This window comes from Vanessa cardui, chromosome 9 (genome assembly GCF_905220365.1).
Source record: "Vanessa cardui chromosome 9, ilVanCard2.1, whole genome shotgun sequence".
NCBI classification, from domain to species: Eukaryota; Metazoa; Arthropoda; class Insecta; order Lepidoptera; family Nymphalidae; genus Vanessa; species Vanessa cardui.
The window spans coordinates 707,236-713,799 of NC_061131.1; the positions used below are offsets into that span (position 1 = coordinate 707,236).

Genomic DNA, 6,564 nt, shown 5'->3' on the forward strand with positions numbered 1-6,564 from the left:
GTCCATTTAAGTATTTATCCAATTTGATTTAGCTGTTTTCGATTAATTGGATATGATTAATGGAAAAAACACGTCACTAAGTATCTAAGTCAGCAAATCTCGGGAAAAAATATGTTTCTTAGAATGTCATCTAAGTAACGTTTTGCATTTACTTATTGGTTACCACCTGGGTACCACCTCATCCTCAGATATTCTATCGCTAAACAGCAGTACTCAGAATTTTCGTTTCCCAGTTTGAAAGGAAAGCGAGCCAGTGTTACTACAAGGATATTGCATCTTAGTTTCCAAGGTTGGTGGTGAATTACTGGGATTGTTAATATTGCTTACAGTGCTAACGTCTATTCATTTGCCAATCTACCTACCTTATAATAAAAATAAAATACTCATTAATAAATGGATTAGGTGCTCATGATATCGGACACGACTGGAACTTTAGGACGCAGGACGAATTCACGTTACTTCCGAAGAGAGCAATGCCAATTTCCTGGCGTACTTCGCACTTTGACGAACTTAATTTTTTTTAGTGTCTCAAGATGGTAGCCTTGCACCTCCTGGTACCAGGTCTCTTAATTTATAAGCTAGTCTTACAAGAACTACCCTCTTCTCAAACAGTAAAGTAAAAAAGTAAAAGGTTTCTCAAACAGGATCGAGCGATAATTAATCAAAGGGTTTGTTAGACTAGTAAATTTATCTAGGACAATTATTTAAAGTTTAAAATCTATTTTATAATTATAACCAGTGATGTGTTTGATGTGTATTTGGTCACGTAGATGAACATATAATTTCCAAGGACTGGGTGTCATGGCAACGGAATCACAGTCCATTGATAACGACTATTTATCACTTAAACATTATACTGTAATTGTTACAAAATAAAACCTTGTTCTAATTTAAGTTATATATTATCTATTAATTAACATATATCTATGAAATACGATCACGTTGATTTTAATCGAAGGTCACAGGGTCAAATCCAGGCTAGCGTGTTGTGGTTGTGATACATCTCGTGTTCGGTGACGTAAAACAATACAAGGAAGCCTGCACGTTTCTCTTAAAATAAATTGCTTTAAAAATTGTAACATTTTACTAGCGAACCGCCCCTACACAAGTGAAATTTATTAATGAAGTAAATTAAATGTAGGATTAGTAATATAACAATAAGGAGGTACCTGTATTTATTTATGTTATGACGTTTGTTTGTCGATTACTTTATAAAAGTATGGAACTAATTAATAGTGTATGGGTATAATATAAAAAATATTTTGGGTAACAATTTATTTGTGGATTAAGAAAGTCGGAAATGTAACAACTTTTTTCGTATTAATAGTAAACGAAAGAAGATTCCATATTAATTAACATAAGAATTAATAACATTAAATGCAGACATTTTTGTGTGAAATGTAGTGTATCATTTATAAAAAAATACATTGGTAAAAAGGCATATTATTCGATACAAGATTTTGCAGATGATAAAAAAGCGTGGAATAAATACATGTTGACTTCCAGGCAGGATACATTAATTACATTTAAATATAATTGTATTTAACTAATATGATTGTATTTTTTAAATGTTGAAAAAGAGTAAATAATGAGTTTCTTGCCGGTTCTTTTCGGTAGAATCTACTTTCCGAACCGGTGGTAGCTTCACTTAATTGTTAAATGACGATTTAAAAGTTTATTTTGATTTGATTTGATAAATACAAATATGAAAATCGAAAAAGAAAATTGAAGTGTACTGAAATATTATTATTCTTGCTCCATAATAATCTTATTTTATTATTATAAATGGAATAGTTGAACGAATGGTTGGAGGCTTTCAAACGCATGTTTTCCCTCATACTTATAATATTAAAAAACTAGCAAAACTCCATTAGCCCTGGCTTCTCACGGGTACAATGCTGAAATTAAATATACGACATCACATTAGAAACATCTATAATTATCAGTGTTTCTTTACTATATTGTCAATGTTTTATGTACAAAAACCTTCCTCTTAAAAAAACCGCAGCAAATTCTGTTGAGTAATTTTAAAAATTGAAGTATACATAGGAACAGACAGCGGTAAGCGACTTAGTTTTATACTATGTATAGCTTATAAAATAAACAACTTTATCATTTAGTAATATCACGATTTATAGCACTAATTTTTAGCCCAAAATCTATTTATTATTAATTATAGGAATTTATATCCTAAATGTATTTAATAATTTTAACATATACGAAAATAATGCAATGTTTTTATTAATATCATTAACCTTGTAATTAATAAATATAATATTATATTTTAGATTAAAAACTAGTTATGGACAAAAATAATAATAAAGTCAATAAGATATGTACCAATTTATAAAAATAATTACTGACATTTATAAATATTTAGCCTCTTATCAATTTGCCAATGTACTTTTTGTTTTAATTTTAATTTTGTTTCTTTTTTATATATTTATCCTTATTAATAATTGTACCTATAAGCTCTCCGTTACTATATGTTTATTGATTCATTATGTTATACTTTGTTTAATTTTAATAATTGTGTCATTAGTATCAGTGGAAACTTAGCTAATATTATATATTGTACATATATTATTGTGCCATAAATGTCTACTCATTGTTTGTATGTATATCATAGTCTATATAAATATTATATGCTGTATCGCTTCGTCAATAACCATTTATAATTGACCCCTAAAAACAATAGACTATTATTTTTTTTCTGATAACTAACAGGAGATAATTATAATTTTTTTTCTAATTTCTAATTATAACAGCAGAATGATGTTACATTTCCATAATTAAGAAAAAAAAAATACGATATAGAAAATAGTGGTGTTATTAGAATATAAAAACGAAGTTAGAGTTCTAAGTATGATTGTCGGTTTGTTTTAAATATATTTCATTTAAAACGTCGCTTAGGTCGTTTTGGTCATGGCCATTATTAAGGTAATAATTCTTCTACTACACGTGCCATAAAATATATGTATAATATTATGTACTGTAGCTCGAATACATAAAGAGAAGCACGTGAATCTTAACCTGTAATTAGTGGTTAAAGTCCGATTAAGCGCTAAGTTTATTACCGGTGGTACGAGAGATAAGATGTCCTCGGGTTAAGAGTGATTGTCGTAGGTTAGTGCCTACCGCAGGGTTTGATGGAATTGAGCATTGTATAACTATGGGCGCTGTGTTATTGTCTAATCTTCATTAAATACAGAGTATATTACAAATTATTATTAATTAAGAAACATTTAACAAAAAAAAAAAAACTAATTAATATGCACTAAAAAGTAGTTGAGTAAAAGTGTTCTCCTAAGTAAAATTAAATGAAAATAATTAGACTACTTAAAAGTCGATTTACGAGTTTATGTAATGTAGTTGCAACTACTGTTATATTTGGAGCCGGTGTCAGCCACGGGCACGCGCTTCTCTAATCAAAAGAGAGAAGCGATACGAATTCCTTATTGTCATTTGTCGTATAACAGTTAATTTGTAACAAAAAATTTTGTTAAAATATTCTCGTATTATTTTTTGCCAGATATAGTGTAGCGTTTTCTTGGCTGGAACAGTATTGTAGGTACATCTTACAAAGATATAAAAAAGTTCGCGATCGTATACTTAGGGATAGCCCACATGAACCATTTAACTTATACTTTCGAGATGTAATGACTAATTTTATGAAACAATTTCAAGCAACACAGGCTTAATCCTTATCTAAGAGGACCTTCAGTATCACCAGAAACCAGGGCGTTTCGCTAGATATAAATCGAATACCGGTAACGAAAAAACACTTCAAATATGAGATATATTAATATGAATTCAATTGAATTTCCTTATCATTATGTGATTAGAAAGAAAGTCCCTCGCATAATCTATCTGTGTGTCTTAAGGCGATAAACTCAAAAAATCACCGAACGAAAAAACTCCTTGCAAGATAACAATCACCATACAAACAAATTATCCCACTTTGATTGATGACTGTTATATTTAGTCATTTGTGAAATGATTTCAAGCAACAGAAACATATAAAATAATTTGGACATTTTTCTTATTTCTCAATTTCTCTTATCCGAAGTAAAAAGGGGGAAGATTCAAGGCCATTCCCAAAAAGTATGGCTTATCTATCTACAACAACAGCCTGTAAATTTCCCACTGCTGGGCTAAGGCCTTCTCTCTCTTTGAGGAGAAAATTCAGAACATATTCCACCATGCTGTTCCAATGCGGATTGGCGGAAAACACATGTGGCAGAATTTTTATGAAATTAGACAGATGCAGGTTTCCTCATGATGTTTTCCTTCACCGCCGAGCACGAGATGAATTGTTTTGTTGTAAAATTAAGCACATGATTATTCAGTGGTGCCTGGGCTTGAAACCGCAATCATCGGTTAAGATGTATGCGTTCTAACCTCTGGGTCATCTTAATATGTTATTAATAATACACAGGATGAATTTAATTTTATCCCAACAACAGTAGGTACCCAGTATTGTTGTGTTCCGGTTCAAAGGGTAAGTGAAACTTTATATATCAAGAAAATGCACCCTAAGCCAAGGCCGGTCGTTAATAATCGTTAATACTCGACTAACACATATATTTACACAGAACTCTACATAATATATATGACGTAAAATAAAATTAACTTGAAGGCATACGCCATAAATATTACGTATGTTTTCTAAATTTCCTAGAAATACTCGAGATAATGATTGTTGTTGTGTATGTAATTAAAGTGATCTGGAGGTGAGCACATTATTTTAGGTCACCGTCAGCATGCGCATGCGCTTTTCATCTCCTAGTAATATCTGTAAACAAGTTATTTCAAGTTTAACAATTATATGTATAAGCAATGATATTATAATTCAATTGGCATTTCAAATTTGGAACGCAATGCTAAATACATTTTTTTAATTTCAGCTAGGCAATATATTGAAGCACAGGCCACACACACATAATATTATTTACATTTAATTTAATTAACTTTTTTTTAACTCATATACTTGCAGTAATAATTCTTCCTATCGCTTTTGTTATTTAACTTACTGTATTTTTATTTTTGCACACACATAAAATGTTTTGTATAAAATATTAATATATAATTATATAAATTATTTTCCCAAGTCGTTCGGGTGTTAAATAATAAATGATTAAAAATAATTATTGCATATATGTATCGTTTGATTTATATATAAATAATACATTGATAAAAGTATGTATGTAACAGCAAAATGTTAAGTCATATGTGATGAAGTCATCCCTGGTGGGGATCGAACCCACGACCTTTGGATTAGAAGTCCAACGCGCTATCCTCTGCGCCACAGGGACTATATGCATGAAACTTTTAATTTTGATTCCAACGTACAATTATTTACAATGTGAACTTAAAATAAAATAAAATAAAAAATCTTTACTAATATCACATATGTATAAGTGACTGTGTTCAACCGATTTAGATGAATTTTAGTACGGAGATAGTTTGGGTACGGGAGAACAATAAATCAGTGATAACTATTTATTTAATACAAAATTATTATAACATTAGATGACGATAAATAATGCTTGTAAAAAGCCTATTAAAGTATATTTCGATTTGATTCAGTAATGCACTTCGTGTTAGCTAGAGACTCTCTTCGGGATGTTTTTAACAAAGTGGGAATACTCACTGTTGCGTCGCAATATATTTACAACAATATAATGTATATTCACAGTAACATTGAATATACATATACAACAATATTATGTATATTCACATACCATAAAATCATAAATGTTGAAAAAGAGTAACTACTGAGTTTCTTGCCGGTTCTTCTCAGTAGAATCTACTTTCCGAACCGGTGGTAGCTTCACTTAATTGCTAATTGACGATTCAAAAGTGCTTGTAAAAGACCACTTGATTAGAGTTTATTTTGATTTTGTTATTGTCACAACTATTCACAAAATATTTGGCTAATTATCAGAGTATCGGATTCACAACAAACGGTAACAGCATACCTATACTGTTAGCATTCCACGCAGTCATGATCTGTACAATAACTTATTTTATTATTCACTAGCTAAAACTGCTGATTTACTCGCGAGATATTTGTATAACTTCACCTATAACTAAACCGTCAGTCTACCTTTCACTACCTCAATGGATGAATTAAAAAAAAATCATGGAATAAGATTTTAATACATCCTATTTCCTAACTTTAGCGTGTTTCATATTTATTTTACGTCCAGTTTATAATTTAAATTTAGAATCTAAAACAATAAACCAACGACGCATTTACGATATGTTTTATATAAAACCTTTTTTTATAAAATATAATAAAAGAAGTGTGTAAAAAATGTAAAAAAAAAATACCCGCATCGAACAAACTCGATATTCGAAATGCCTTACAACGAGTTTCATTGACGTCAGATCACTGGTTAGATTGTGTATTTTTTATTTCAAATAATGATACCTATCATAACGTTATAGCTTAATTTCATTTTAATAAATGGCTATAAAAAATAAACGCGTACGTCTCTGTACGCCAGACGAAGTGATAACTTAAACTAATCTAATACAAGAGAAAAACTAAGAAAATTT

The 6,564-nt window shown here is 30.0% G+C and overlaps 1 non-coding gene across 1 annotated transcript; it reads right to left on the reverse strand.

The window, feature by feature from the left end:
- Positions 1-5,242: 5,242 nt before the first annotated feature.
- On the reverse strand, positions 5,243-5,315 carry Trnar-ucu. The gene has a single exon. It is a non-coding gene; the product is annotated as a tRNA-Arg (tRNA).
- Between the last annotated feature and the right edge of the window lie 1,249 nt (positions 5,316-6,564).